Below are 16,503 nucleotides of genomic sequence, written 5' to 3'. Positions count from 1 at the left end.
TTCCGGAGGCCCAAGAAATGTCATGTTGTGTGTATGTTGTCGTCGCTGTGTGGACATGGCTGGTCCACGTCCAACTATTTACTCATGATGATGTATAATTCATCACGTTGTCATGTGATTAGCAAATTGATCTCAATCCCTTCCCATGGTTAGTTCTGGAGATCTGAGGTGTGGGGATCATGGTGAGATAGCTTGTAGTCGGTGTTCGGTATGTGGTCCTGGCTGGTCAATGATTTTCACTTTTGGGAATGTAACATGAAGTTGTCGTGTGTTACGTATCTTGGTTTGATTATGGGTATCTAAGAAATGTCTTATTATGCTTGCATTGTAGTCTGTGTGGTCCTGGCTGGTCCAATAGGTGCTTGACTTTTCACGTGTGATTTGTGATGAGTTCTGAAAGTCCAAGTTGGTGTTTAGAGAGGCTTGTCGTACGTACTGTAAGTTGTACGGCTCTGTGGTCCTGGCTGGTCCACTTAGATATAATTGAAAAAAAAAAATTTTTCCTCTGAACATTTTCTAATTCCAATTTTGTCGCCTGGTTCTGAAGGTTTTAATAGGGGGCGCGTTAATATTGGAAATACTTTTTTCACCTTGTTGTACATGCAGTATTCGGTCCTGGCTGGTACACAGCAGGTTTTTTTTTTGTTTTTTGTTTTTACTCTTTTAAAACATATCCAGTTTTATTTTGTTGTTGGGTTCTGGAAGTCCAAGGAGTAGGATTGTTGTGAGTATTGTGTTGTCTCTATTTTATGGTCCTCATTTTGTGCGGTCCTGGCTGGTCCATGTGCAGATTTGAGACTTTTGGCTGGTCCAAGAGACACAAGTCTGACTTCCGACATGCACGACAATTCACCAACAACGTGACATGTTTACGTGCAACACGTGTGTCTGTTTCCATGACACCTCACCACTTTTTTCCTGAGTTGTGTTTTAGTTCCCAACATGGCGCTGAGCAGCATCACACGGTGTGTTTCTCTACAATGACAATAATAATAATAACAATAATAAACCATAAGCAAGCAGCGGCCCAGTGACCTCTGAGGAGGAAGAAGCCACTAGCCGCAGGGAGGAAGAAGAAGCCGCTAGCCGCAGGAAGCGAGGAAAGGTCATTTATGCTCAGTGGGTCCACATGGCGCTCAGTTCCTGTTCTGCTCCTGCTGGGCTCATATCGATCCACCGCTGAAGGATGCAGGCTTCTTTTTTTTTTTTTCCCCTTCTTCTTTTTTAGTCCCTTGTGGACCTGTTCCATGTTGAGAACTCACACGCATATTTTATGCACTAACTTTTATTGTTATTTTTTATTATTATTATATTTTTGGAGATTTTTATAAACCTTTATTTATTATATGCAACATTTACATACAAGCAAAGAAAGAATAATAATCAAAACAAGTACAAAAACAGTGCCAGGGGTTTATAAACTCAATAAAGTTACCAAAATAGAATGCAAAATATACATATGTAACAAAATGTCAGGCCATAGGCTCACACAAGTTCTGTAAATAATCCAAATTTGGAGGACAGCATCATAGTCTTCACAGCCTTTTGGTTGTTAGAGCTAGAAAGCGTTTGAAAGTAAAGTTCTAATTCTTTTTTAAAGGCACAAAAAACAGGCCGGCTATTGAGACACTTACATTTATGAATATAAAACTTTGTCAATAGTATAAAGAGGTTGCAAAGGTAAAATTCCTTTTCCTATCTTCTATTAAAGCTGTTTTGAATGCAGATCTATGACGTCACACTATTTAAATATATTTTCATTGTTTTCAATGTCTACCATTTAGGATACATATTTATTTTGGACATTTGGATTTTATCACGTAAATTGTATTTTGTTGCGTAACTTTTTTTTAAAATTTACGTAACCCTTACGTAAAAGTTCCAGAAATAGTGCGTCTCAATGGAATTGAATAGTGTGTATATCAATACGCAGCGGACGCATCACAACATTTTTTTTTAATTCGTTTGCAGGTATTCATCCGCAGGCCTCACGGGCCACAACAGTCTCTACATTGTATCGTTTCACATCTTTTCTGACGTACTTTGGCAGTAAAACATCGAAAGGTAACGAAAATTATTGTGTTTATGCTTCATAAAGTTGAAGAAATATAATGATTAAAACGATTAATACGTGGTACGGTGACGTGTGTCGTACGTTTGTGTGCTGCGGCTCGTCAGCTCCCAGGCCATCAGGCGGTCGAAAAATGTGAAACAAAACACATTATAGCAACACACAAATTAAATTAGATTAAAATAAACGTGTAGTTGCCTCGCCAGGTCGACTCATTGGAATGCCGACCGTATTATTATTGCAATAATCCTTTTCAATAATTCTTCGTCATTACATCTGCGCCACCTGTCAGCAATTACGCTAATTTACGTCATTCATGTGTTTATATATATAAGAAAATCATAATACAGGTACTGATAAAACAGACACTTTGTTGCGTTCACTTGATTAAAGACTCTTGGGAGTCCATTGTAGCTTTTTGGCAAACTTAAATAAATATTTTTTGAAAAGTGGGAGGAGCTTGAACTATTTACAAAACAGAGAAGTACCGTGGTCATATACACTTTTTTTTTCTTCCTTGTACCTAATTTTTCTGGTGTTTTTGCATTCGGGCATCTCACTCGATACCTAAATATTTGCCATGTAAGGTTTTATTTTTATAGCACAGCATTTCCTTTAATAATGGGAAAAAGGCTGTTGTTTGGTCAATTTATTGACTTTATCTCTACAAAAATTATTTTTGTCCATCTAATAGTGAATAAACTAAACTTTGTTGCCTCCACTTGATTAAAGACTCTTAGGGGGTCCATTGGAGCTTTTTGACAAACTTAAATATATATATATATATATATATATATATATATATATATATATATATATATATATTGTAAAAGTGGGAGGAACTTGAACTATTTACAAAACAGAGAAGTACGTGGTCATATACACATTTTTTTCTTCTTCCTCGTGCCTAATTTTTCTGGTGTTTTTGCATTCGGGCATCTCACTCGATACCTAAATATTTGCCATGTAAGGTTTTATTTTTATAGCACGGCATTTCCTTTAATAATAGGAAAAAAGCAGTTGCAGTCACTGTTTGATCAATTGATCGACTTTATCTTTACAAAAACATTTTTTGTCCATTTAATAGTGAAAAAACTGAACTTTGTAGCCTCCACTTGATTAAAGACTCTTAGGGGGTCCATTGGAGCTTTTTGACAAACTTAAATATATATATTTTTAAAAGTGGGAGGAGCTTGAACTATTTACAAAACAGAGAAGTACAGTGGTCAAATACACACATTTTTTTTCTTCTTTTTTTTGCCTGATTTTTCAGTTTTTTCTTTGCATTCGGGCATCTCACTCGACACCTAACTATTTACCATGTAAGGTTTTATTTTTTATAGAACAGCATTTCTTTTAATAATAGGAAAAAGTCTGTTTTTTGGCCATTTATTGACTTTATCTCTACAAAAATATTTTTTGTCCATTTAATAGTGATTAAACACTCTTAGGGGTCCAATGGAGCTTTTTCCACAAACTTAAAGAAATGTTTTTTTTCTTTAAGTGGGAAGAGTTTGAGCTATTTACAAAACAGAAGTATTGTGGTCAGTGTACGGTCATTTCTCTCCACAAAAGATATCAAACATCATCTGTGCTTGGTCAGTGGTCCTGGCTGGTCCACTAATCAGGGTAATAAAATGCCACCACCAAAAGGGCATTTTGTAGCCTCCAACCTCAAATGTTTGTTGTGCCTTCATTATAGTCAGTATTTGGTCGATGGTCCTGGCTGGTCCAGTAGGGCAGACGTTAGATTTCAACTTGTTGTTAGCGCCATGCGAGTTAGCGGACATTCGGTCAGCATATTTTGGCGACCAATCTTGTCCAATTGAAGGTGTTTTAGATATGGCTAAAATCTTAATAGGCAATATATGCATATACAATTACGTAATGTTCTTTAATAAAAAAATACATGTTATGAGGTGGCGACTTGTCCAGGGTGTACCCCGCCTTCCGCCGGATTGTAGCTGAGATAGGCGCCAGCGCCCCCCGCGACCCCAAAAGGGAATAAGCGGTAGAAAATGGATGGATGGATGTTCTCTTCCTGACTTTGGCCCATAAAAAAGCGTCCGTTATTGGGCATTTTTACAGTAATATTAAAGTGTCTAACTTACTTCATGGAAGTCTAAGGAAAGGATGCTTTAGTCCTGTAGTCCTGGCTGGTCCACGATGAGACGTTTTACTCTTGGGCATGTCAATTTTTTTTTCCCGCGTGATTATGTCTCAAACACATCCAATGTTTGCTTCCGGAGGCCCGAGAAATGTAATGTGTGTACATTGTAGTCGCTGTGTGGACCTGGCTGGTCCACGTGCAGCTATACGATGAGGTATAATTTGTCACGTTGTCGTGTAGTTAGCAAATTTATCTAAATTTTGTGAAATACTTTAAAAAGGTAAGAGGGAGTGTTATTATTTAACTTTTATAATTTTTCTGTAATTTTTGTATTTGTTTATTTATTTTTATTGTAACGTTTTTGCCCCCGCCCAAAAAAAACATACAAAAAAATACAAAAATTACGGAAAAATATTAAAAGTAAAATAAAAATTCCCTCCCACCCTGTAAACTATTTTATAACATACATTACTGTTTAAGTTTACACAGTCACTTAAATACAATGATAATAACTTCGATAAATCGATAGCAATGTGTTTAAATACGCTGAAATGCAATTATCTCACGTTAATCTCATGCAAACCCTTGTTTGGGCTGCTTTTGGGATTATTTGAAAGCCATAATATTTAACATACTAATAGCATTAATATTGCTTCAATAATCCTAACATTAGTAATTTATTTCATGTTGTTTTTTGGAGGGTTGCCATTATTAAAGCTGACTTTGCACACTTTTAAAGTCCAGGGTGATTAAAGTTGATAAAACATGATCAGGATGGGATTTTTTTGAACATTTGCAATGTTTTTTTAATACATTTATATGAGGTTTCATTTAAGTCAGGGGGTTGTTGGAAAAAAAGCCAAATCTGAATTTACATATTTTTTTTTTTTTTTTTTTTTTTTTACAGACAGACATAGTTTTGTATTTCATTATTGTTTATTTTGTAAATATCAGAGTCCGTTCTGCAAAAAGGTAATTCTGAGAAACACACAATTTATGGACAGGGACCCACAGCTAAAATATACATCATCATATTATATAAAACTGCGATGAGGTGGCGACTTGTCCAGGGTGTACCCCGCCTACCGCCAAAATGCAGCTGAGATAGGCGCCAGCGACCCCAAAAAGGACAAGCGGTAGGAAATGGATGGATGGATATTACCGTACATACAAAATACAGTACAGTACAATACATTTCAAAATCTACCCACCTAATACCCATGTACAATTTCATTTATAAATAAAGGAATCTTTAAATCCACCAAATCAGTCTCAATATCCTATTTGTCAAAGTTGATTAAAAGTTTGCATCTTGAAGGTCTGCGATAATCTCATCATACATACAGAGGTCAAAACCAAAATTATGCAACTAATGTGAGTTCCTCAACCATAAGGGTTGTGCTAAATGTACTAAGCATAACGTTGCAATACATTTTGCTTAAAACCCTTTTTAAAAATGTTTAAAGAATGTGATTAGAGCTATGGATCTCATTCCAGATCGAGCCTCTATAGGCTTTACTAAAGCTTGGACACTTCAGATGACGATTTTTCTCTCTCAATCAAGGTTTCCTTCTAGTGTTATGACTATGAGAAGTAGTGGTCACTGGAATGAGCTGGCAGAGTCTAGAGTTTAATCCATATGCTACGTCATACGTAATACAAGCACTGTTGAATATGTTGCACTTGGTAAGCTTCAGAAGATTGTACCCATAAAAAATCAACACAATCATATTGCCATAACAGCTGCATATAAAATATGGGGAGCAGCAGATTTTTAACTTCTGCTTTGTCCAAAATGTATGAAAATATCCACGACACATCTTGCCTTTTTGACATTTGAACGAACACAAAAGCAATATAAGAATGTTGTGCTCCTTTTTAGTGAAATTTTGCTTTTTAACTTGTGGTTATTTCAAATTTTTACGCATGCACTTGTCAGACATTTCCTAGTGTATTTACCGAAATGGCCATTGCACACATCGTTGTTCAAAACTAATACAGAAAAAAAAAGTTATATTTGCAAAACGTGTGGAAACCACCTCAGTCAGTAAAAACGACCAAAAACAACAAAGTTTGAGTCCATTAATACAACATTTTACTTTTGACAGGATCCATTAAAAAGAACCCATTGACCTGAAATAGCTCCCCTGACCTAAACTATTATTAAGTGTGATTTGTCATTCTCTCAGTTTTTTCCTCCTTTCTACGCCTCCCTCCGTTTGTGTGTTGGCACAGAGGTCCACATACAGCAGCCTTCCTGTGCAAATCTGCCGCCTTTCATCCGAGATCTTGCAAAACCGGCCTTTTCCTCACATACGCATGAACGTCAGGGCCCGAATGGCTTCCTCCTTCAAGGAAGCCGCTACTCCCACTTTACAGCGTAAACATCCGATAGGCTTCAGTAGACCACAACACTTGACAAGAAAAAAAATGAAAATGCTGACTCGTACTGACTGAGGAGGTGTCTTATTGTTGTCCTATCCTTTCTCTAACACTCTAAAAGTGTTAGAATGCAGCCGAGCCCTCGCAATGTTGAAGATTTGGCTTCCTTTGTCGTGTTTTAGTGGACTGCTATAGCAAGACCTCAAGTTAGACAATTTTATGGTAAAAATGTCAAAACATGACCAGATTTCACCAAATCTCGAAGATTTTAGCTCTGTGTTTGTCCGTATTCAAACTGAAGCTCTGCGGGCCAAAACCGGTACCTTGCATCATTTTATATGACCTGCCAACCCTACACCCAAACATCCTGGTCAAGTCGCCACCTCATAAACGGTCACCCGGAAAAAATATTTGAAGCCAGCAAAGCCAAACATCAGTTAGAGGTATTTACATTATTGAAAAGTATTATTTTTTAGTTAACTTTTCTGAATAACAGCATTTTCCAAACTAATTTAAAAAAATGTCCACTGTAGAGGACAGTACTTCTCAGAAAGTAAAAGGTGAAAGACACTAAACCAGTGGTGTCAAAGTCATTTTAGATTGGGGGCCACTTGGAGAAAAATGTACTCCCAAATGAGTCGGACTGGTAAATTCACAGCACGATAACTTAAAAACAAAGATAACTTCAGATTGTTTTCTTTGTCTATAAACAGAGCAAGCACACTCTGAAAATGTACAAGTCATAATGTTGTTGTTTTTTTTTTACACATACATCCATCCATTTTCTACCGCTTATTCCCTTTGGGGTCGCGGGGGGCGCTGGCGCTTATCTCAGCTACAATCGGGCGGAAGGCGTTTTACACCCTGGACAAGTTGCCACCTCATCGCAGGGCCAACAGAGATAGACAACATACACACTCACATTCACACACTAGGGCCAATTTAGTGTTGCCAATCAACCTATCCCCAGGTGCATGTACATGTTGCGATTAATAGTATTCTATCTTTATTTGTCGTTATTTACACTTTCTGAATAAATGATGTGATAATGTTCATCAGTCAACTCATTGGTGTTAATTTCCAATCCATCAAGATAAAAAATAATATCAAAATCAAATTACAGGATGTTATTTATGTAGTTTGCTCATTTTCCTCGACTGGGGCACTAACACGTGGTTTATATATATTTTTTTATATATATGAGTGCCAGAGAGAAACTGGACTGTGAAATGGTCAGGCAGCGTGCATCTTCGCTAATTGCACCATTAGCGTGCAGCTGTAAGATGGAACCATCCCCTTGTGTCCTAAACAACTGCTGGAAGATGAAGATCCGGTCCCTGTTTTTCTTTTGGGTGACCCAGCTTATCCCCTGACGCCATATCTCACGAAAGAATACCCCAACGGTGGAGTCAACCCACAACAACAATACTATAGGTATTCTCTGTGCAAGGCCTGCATGGTCATCGAGTATGCCTTTGGACGACTGAAGACACGCCTTGGTTCACTGCGGCGCCCCATGGACATTAGGCAGACCGTTGTGTATGCTTGTTTTGTACTCTGTAACTACAGTGAAGACATTAAGGAGCCACTTAACGAGTAGTACGTGGTTGCCGTCTTGGAGTACGACATTTTAAGCCTCCAAGCACAGGCTGGATTGCAAAAATGGAAAATGTAGTGAAGGCAAAAGAGTGAGTGAGGAGTGTCCTGATTTATATCCATCGATTACATTTTGTAATTGTTGTAAAATGTTTATCGCATTGTCTACTTTCTCTTTTTGATTATTGATTTGATTAATGTATTATGTCTCAGGTGGGATTCACAACAATAGGGCCACACAGCACACTGGATTCTAGTTAATTGAAATACCACAACACTGGATGTTGTTCAAAGGAGAGATTTTTTTAATTTAAAAACTTGCACACAAAACACAGCAAACAAATGTAAAATGCACAGCAAACTATTTACAATATAGCTCTTTTAAATAACTTCACAGTGAAGTAAAGTCATACAGTGGAGCGCTTGGAGCAGATGGACGCTGAGCTGGATTTTTTATTTTATTTTTTCCCGCATGCGTACTATGTCGCATTTTGCCGGCGGACGGTGTGGGGTGGGGGTCTGAAATGGTGGTTTTGTTGTGTTTGGACACGGATAACGTTAGGTGGGATTTACCCTGGATAACCTTATCTGGCTTTGTGTAAACGGGGCCTAAGCCAGAGTCTTAATATGTGTCAAGCCAGAGGTCCGTGTGCCAAAACCAGTGCTGCACTGTCCTGTTAAGGCTGAAAGGATCTGAAAATAGTGTTTTTTCACTGCAAAAACTGAAATTAAAGTTCTATTCAAATCCTGGAATTCGGGCCAAAAATACATATTTTTGTCTAACAAGATCTTATTATACTCAAGCACTGCTTATTTTAAGTACTCATACTAAAATGCTTCTAAGATATACGGTCAACAGAACTAGAAAATGTAACCAAAAATGTTTAAAATAAAAAACAATCTTATAAAAGGGTTACATAACCTACCAAAGTAAAACAAAATTAAGAAGTCAAATTAAAGTAAAATAAATCAAAGTCAAATAAGAAATTCACAGAAAAGGTTAGAAAGATATAATACTTTTTTAAGTGAGATGTAAAAACCCAGATGGAAAAAGCCTGTCTGATAATTCAAGAAAAAAAAAAAGTCTGAAAGTATTCTAAGTTGGAGACCCTCCTCCCTCTGCATGTTTTGAACAGTGAGAAATGTATTTGTCGTCCGTTAAATTTTACTATTGTTAACTTCTTTTTACACTTGTAGGACAGCACAGCTTCCTCGTTCGCTGCATCCAGCATCATCAAATGGTGAGTCAGTTTTATTTAATCTTATTTTAAAACTTCTTGATCACATTTATAACAATTAAAATGTTGCTAAAAACATACATACTTTACAGTTTTAGGGTTATGATTGCGAGAGCTTGACCTCTAGATCAGATTATTTCATTTGTTAATTTGGAAAAAGTTTATTTAATATTTACTCATAAAAAACCCTCCTCCATTCAGAGCCAATGTAATATTTGATTTCCCTGTTGTCATTTGTAAACATGCTGGTTTTACCTCAGCGCCTTTTGTCTTTGAACACAGAGACTCGCACTGACGGACCCCGTGAAGGACCCCATTAAGGACCAACGAAGGACAGAGACGAGCTGGTGAGCTTTTATAGGCAAGTCTTGCAGGTAATTGAACCATTTTGGCTATTTTGCAGTACTTGAAGCCAGTCAAAGAACATTTATGTGACAAGCCTTCATTTTAAGCATCGACTGGAAAAACAATTGTCAAATACGCTTTATATACAGTAACGTGCTGTTATTTTTAAGGGCGACTGCAAAAACACTTGTCAAAGATCCTTGAAACAATAGGTTGATGTTTTTAAAGCTCTATTTACTGCAATAACACTTATCAAAGATCCTGTATACAACAGGCTGTGGTTTTTAACCAAGGGCCTGCTGCAAAATCACTTGTCAAAGATCCTCTACATAACAGGCTGCTTTTTTAAAAATTAAGTGCCTACTGAACAAAAAACAGTCAAATATCTTTTATGTGACTGGTGTCGGTTTTAAGCACTGACTGAAAATCCCTAAAAAAGATCTTCTGTATGACATTCTGTTGTTTTTATGCACCTCCAGCAAAATTGTAAGTAAAAGATTTTCATGTCAGCCTGCTGTTTTTTTGAAACTGCTGCCAAAACACAAATCAAAGTTTTTAAGGACCTACTGCAAAAAAAAAGGTCAAATATCCTCTATACCAGCTGTCTGCAAACCGTGGCTTTGGAGCTGCATGCAGTTCTCTCATGCCTCTGCCCTGGCTCCCTTTGGTTTGCTTTTGACACAAAATCTCAATAAATGATAGCTATTTAATTTTAATTAATTATATTTTGTTAGTTTATTTGCATGTTAGGTTTTTTTTGGATAGTTGTGTGATCTTGTAATATAAAAATAAAACACTTTTTCGATCAAAATGTACGTCACACCCCCTATGTGTCATCTTTTGTTGCCAACCAATTGTATTGTTTTTAGTGGTCAACATCCGGTAAACTAGCAATTGACGGAAATTATTTAATACTTCATGGACAAATTCAAATGCCTTCATTGTTGACGAGATTGGTTCATGTGTGTGCTTCATATGTGGGGAGAAAATAGTAAACAACCAAAAAAAATTGCATGTGGAAGAAATTTCCAGAACAAACACACACATTTGCGAAAAAATACCCAGCTGGAGATGACTGAAAAAGAGCAGTTTCAGAACTGCTGCGGAAAGCTGATCACAGCAAATAAACTTGGTGAGTCGTTTTTGGTCTAGTGCTATTTCATAAGTGTAGTGGAACTATAAGTGGAATTATCGGCATTTTATGGATCGAACAGAGTTTGCGGCTCTCAGTGGGTTTTATTTGGTGGGAAATGGGCTTAAATGGCTCTTTGTATGGTGAAGGTTATCTATGAAGTATAACAGCTGGCCGTTTTTAGGCACCTAGTGCAGAAACACAATGTAAAGGTCCTGTCAATGACTGACTGCTGTTGTTAAGAATGTACTGCCAAAAGAAAAATTATAAATCCTCTATATGACAAGCTGCTGTTTTTATAAAAGATACCTCGTGAATACTTGTCCAAGATCCTGTAAGTGCTATTTTATAAGTAGTTGCTGTTTTGCAAAAACACTTGTCAAAGATCCTGTCTGCATATGACAGGCTGCTTTTTTTTAATCCAGGCCCTACAGCAAATACAAATAGTAGTCAAAGATCATTTGTGGCTGGTGTCTGTTTCAAGCACTGACTGAAAACTTTAATAAAGATTTTCTAAGGACCTACTGCTAAAACACAAGTCAAAGATCTTCTAAGCGACTCACTGCTGTTTTATGCACCTATTGCAAAATTGTAAGTTAGAGATCATTTTAATGACAGGCTGCTTTGTGTTTAAGAACCAAATGCCAAACAAGTCAAAGATCCTCTGTAGGACAGGCTGCTGTTTTAGGGAACCTTCTGCAAAAATGATAATCATATATCTAGGGCTGCAACTAACAACTAATTTGATAATCGATCAATCTGTCGATCATTACTTTGATTAATCAATTAATAATCAAATAAGAGACAAACTAAATTTATATCCTTTCAAGTATTTAAACAAAAAAAAAAACAAGCATACTGTCACCATGTTATTTCAACTAGCCAAATAAAACAAGGCAAATGTTACAAACTTATTTTTATAAAGTGCACCATTTTCATGCACAATAGTAATAATTTTGCTTGAGGGAATTTCAAACCTGGCTACTACCTATTCCAACCATTCTGCAATGTTGGATGCTGAATGTCTTTCCTCTAGTAGCATGGTCGTAAGGCAGATTGACTTCATGTTCCATTCGTCTCCAATGTAATGGCATGTATTGCCGAGGTAGGCTTCCGTGGTTACACTTGTCCACACATCAGTAGTAAGAGCAGTTTTGCTCTGGGTGGCTTTTATGTCAGTCTACACTGCTTGGAATGTCTGCTTTACTTCCTCTCCATCAGTTTGGTAAAATGAGTCCTCGAGGAAAGAGTAACCAGGGTTGAGGATGTGAATCAATTGTTTAAAACCTTCGTCCTCCACAATTGATAGTGGCCTCATGTCAGTTACCAACGTATTGAGGATAGCATTAGTCAATGCAGCCGCTTGCTGTGGTCTGCACACCTTCTTTTGTACCAAGTCTCTAATTCTGGGTTGTTTCTTTCTGAAATGAGAGAAACCTTATAATGAACGTACATAGTAGCATCATTTACATGTAACTTAATAGATACCTAGTTGATTTATTTAATAATTTCTGATGTAAAAGGAAAATACGCCACCACATTAAAAAAAAAGCTGAATTAAATAAATGGACATTGGGGTTGCAGTATACAACAATAATAACACAGAAATGTAACTCATCAGATCAGAACTGATCATATATTGTACACATTTCTGTTGTGAATAATAAAGAATTCATTTTAGGCTGCCTCTGAATAATAGCATGAATTATTCCAGCAACTTCATAACTTTTAGTATGCTAAAGCGTCACTCAAATCTAAATATATTTATATAGCTTGATAATTTGATCCATTATGACAGTGGTTCTCAAATGGGGGCATGCGTACCCCTAGGGGTACTTGACTGTATGCCAAGGGGTACGTGAGATTTTTTTAAAATATTCTAAAAATAGCAAGAATTCAAAAATCCTTTATAAATATATTTATTGAATAATACTTAAACAAAATATGAATGCAAGTTCATAAACTGTGAAAAGAAATGCAACAATGCAATATTCAGTGTTGACAGCTAGATTTTTTGTGGACATGTTCCTGCGTGGCGTAGTGGGTAGAGCGGCTGGCCAGAAAACCTGAGGGTTGCAAGTTTGCTTGCCACCTATTGACATCCAAAAAATCGCTGCCGTTGTGTCCTTGGGCAGGACACTTCACCCTTTGCCCCCGGTGCCGCTCACACTGGTGAATGAATGATGAATGAATGATAGGTGGTGGTCGGATGGGCCGTAGACGCAAAACCGCAGCCACGCTTCCGTCAGTCTACCCCAGGGCAGCTGTGGCTACTGATGTAGCTTACCACCACCAAGTGTGAATGAATGTTGAGTCCCACTTCTCTGTGAGAGCTTTGAGTGTCTAGAAAAGCGCAATTTAAATCTAAGTTATTATTATTATTATTATCAAATATTGATGTTAAAGATTTTATTTTCTGTGAAGAAATGTTTAGAATTAAGTTCATGAATCCAGATGGATCTCTATTACAATCCTCAAAGAGGGCACTTTAAGTTATGATTACTTTTATGTGTAGAAATCTTTATTTACAATTGAATCACTTGTTTATTTTTCAACAAGTTTTTAGTTATTTTTATAACTTTTTTTCCAAATAGTTCAAGAAAGACTACTACAAATGAGCACTGTTATACAATTTAATAAATCAGAAACTGATGACATAGTGCTGTATTTTACTTCTTTATCTCTTTTTTTCAACCAAAAATGCTTTGCTCTGATTAGGGGGTACTTGAATTAAAAAAAATTTCACAGGGGGTACATCACTGAAAAAAGGTTGAGAACCACTGCATCATGAAACCAACCTGAGATATGTCTGACCGTGTGGCGGGCACTAGGACCATTCTCACACCCAGCAGAAGGGGTGTGGTTTGTTCTACTGGGAGACACTTTAAATATTTGCCATTTGCCACATTGGTGACCCTGACGTCATTCCAATGTGGCAAATGCAAGAAACAGAACGTTGTCTCTTCAAGGTCTTTATTGTAGACTGCCAACATGAGAAAAATCTCAAACACAACACAACATGCAATATTTAAAGTGTCTCCCAGTAGAACAAACCACACCCCTTCTGCTGGGTGTGAGAATGGTCCTAGTGCCCGCCACAACCGTTAAGTTTATTTCCAAATTGGTAAACGTGCGCTTTCTCTCTCAAAACGGAGTCAAATCTGCTGGAGACACATTATCAGCCCCGCGTTGCAACAAAGGGATAACATTAACGTTACTCACAAAAAAGCTGAACTCATGAATGCCTGTTGCCATTCAAAACAACACAGAAAATGAAGTCGTCGCACTCTCCAAGAAGTTCCTAACACACTGAAAGTTAATACACAACATTTGCTGCTGCGCTTCCTTAAAAAAAAAAATCTCCATCCATCTTCTACCTCTTATTCCCTTTGGGGTCGTGGGGGTGCTGGTGCCTATCTCAGCTACAATCAGTCGGAAGGCAGCGTACACCCTGGACAAGTTGCCACCTTATCGCAGGGCCAACACAGATAGACAACATTCACATTCACACACTAGGGCCAATTTAGTGCTGCCAATCAACCTATCCCCAGGTGCATGTTTTTGGAGGTGGGAGGAAGCCCGTGTACACGGAGCGAACCCACACATTCACGGGGAGGACATGCAAACTCCACACAGAAAGATCCCGAGCCCAGGATTGAACCCTGACTACTCAGGATCTCGTCAACAAAAAATTTAAAAGACACAAAGACGGACACAACAGATCAATGTACCCGGCCTATGGACTTAAAAAGTTACATACCGTGAGTTCTTCCCTTCATCCATGGCTCCAACATGTTTCCTCTTCAGTTGCTCCCCAATCAATGTTGTACTTCCGTGCCAACCGAGGTCCATGCTGTAGATTTTGCAGGAAACTGTCTTCTTTGAAGTCTTTAAAGTATAGTGTACCCACATTTTTCTCCATTGAAGCAATAACCTCGAGATGTTTCTCCGCTGAATTATCGGTACTGTTTTCCTCCGTGATTTTTCTAATGTTTCTAGGCAAAGGAGACTGCGTGGTCACGTGAGTGGCACATGACACATCAATGGCTGGCTTACTGCCACCTCATGAGACGTAGCCGCAGCGCACACCATAGATCCAACAAATCGATGACTAAATTAATCGCCAACTATTTTTATAATCGATTTTAATCGTTTTAATTGATTAGTTGTTGCAGCTCTAATATCCTTTATACAGTGTAACAGGCGGCCGTTTTTAAGAATCTTTTACCAAAACACAACGTTCTATATGACAGGCTGTTTTTATACACCTATTGCAAAATTACAGGCTACTGTTTTTAAAAACCTACTGCAAAGATCTTTCGTATGACAGGCTGCTGTTTTTAAGAACCTACTGCAAAAGATCTTATATACTGTATACCAGCATCTGTTTTTAAAGGGGAACATTATCACAATTTCAGAAGGGTTAAAACCAATAAAAATCAGTTCCCAGTGGCTTATTTTATTTTTGGAAGTTTTTTACAAAATTTTACCCATCCCGGAATATCCCTAAAAAAAAAAGCTTTAAAGTGCCTGATTTTCGCTATCTGTGAATCCATCGTCCATTTTCCTGTGACGTCATCCAGTGATGCCAATACGAATAGCACAGCAAGATATAGCGACATTAGCTCGGATTCACACTCGGATTTCAGCGGCTTAAGCGATTCAACAGATTACGCATGTATTGAAAAGGATGGTTGGAGTATGGAGGCAGATAGCGAAAACGAAATTGAAGAATAAACTGAAGCTATTGAGCGAATAGCTATTGACGCTATTCGGCCATGTTTGCCTTAGCATCGCCGGTAAAATGTGCAGACCAACGATCGGAAGTTTTGCATCTTGTGACACTGGATCAACTTAAATCCATTGATTGGTAAGTGTTTGTTTGGCATTAAATGTGGGTGGAGGGAAACGCTGGATGAAAATATAGTTTCAAATGTACATACAGCTAGCCTAAATAGCATGTTAGCATCGATTAGCTGGCAGTCATGGTCCGACCAAATATGTCTTATCACATAAGTCAACAACATCAACAAAACTCATCTTTGAGATTTAGTTGACTTTATCGTTCGAAATATATCTGCAGGTTATCCATACATCTCTGTGCCGTGTCCTCCTTAGCATCGCCGGTAAAATGTACAGACACTCCGGCACATTCAATGGGGGTCTGGCGGCAGATTTCTTTGACTTTATCGTTGGAAATGCATCTGCTTTGAGTGTCGCAGGATATCCACACAATCTTGCCATTTTTGTGGTAGCATAGCTTTTGTCGGTAAAGTGTGCGGAACAAACAACTGACCATTTCGTTGGCTTTCCCCACACCCTCGTATTTTGAACAAATTTCGTCCAATTTCTTGCCACTTTCGCATTGTTGGGCCAGTGGTGCAACTTGAATCCCTCCCTGTTAGTGTTGTTACACCCTCCGACAACACACCGACGAGGCATGATGTCTCCAAGGTTCCAGAAAATAATCGAAAAAACGGAAAATAACAGAGCTGAGACGGAGTGTTTGTAATGTGTTTGAGAAAATTCCGGCTTCATTACCTAGGTGACGTCACGTTCTGACGTCATCGCTCCGAGAGCGATAAATAGAAAGGCATTTAATTCGCCAAAATTCACCCATTTAGAGTTC

The sequence above is a fragment of the Nerophis ophidion genome, linkage group LG19 (genome assembly GCF_033978795.1).
Source record: "Nerophis ophidion isolate RoL-2023_Sa linkage group LG19, RoL_Noph_v1.0, whole genome shotgun sequence".
NCBI classification, from domain to species: Eukaryota; Metazoa; Chordata; class Actinopteri; order Syngnathiformes; family Syngnathidae; genus Nerophis; species Nerophis ophidion.
Note: the sequence above shows the minus strand (reverse complement) of the source record.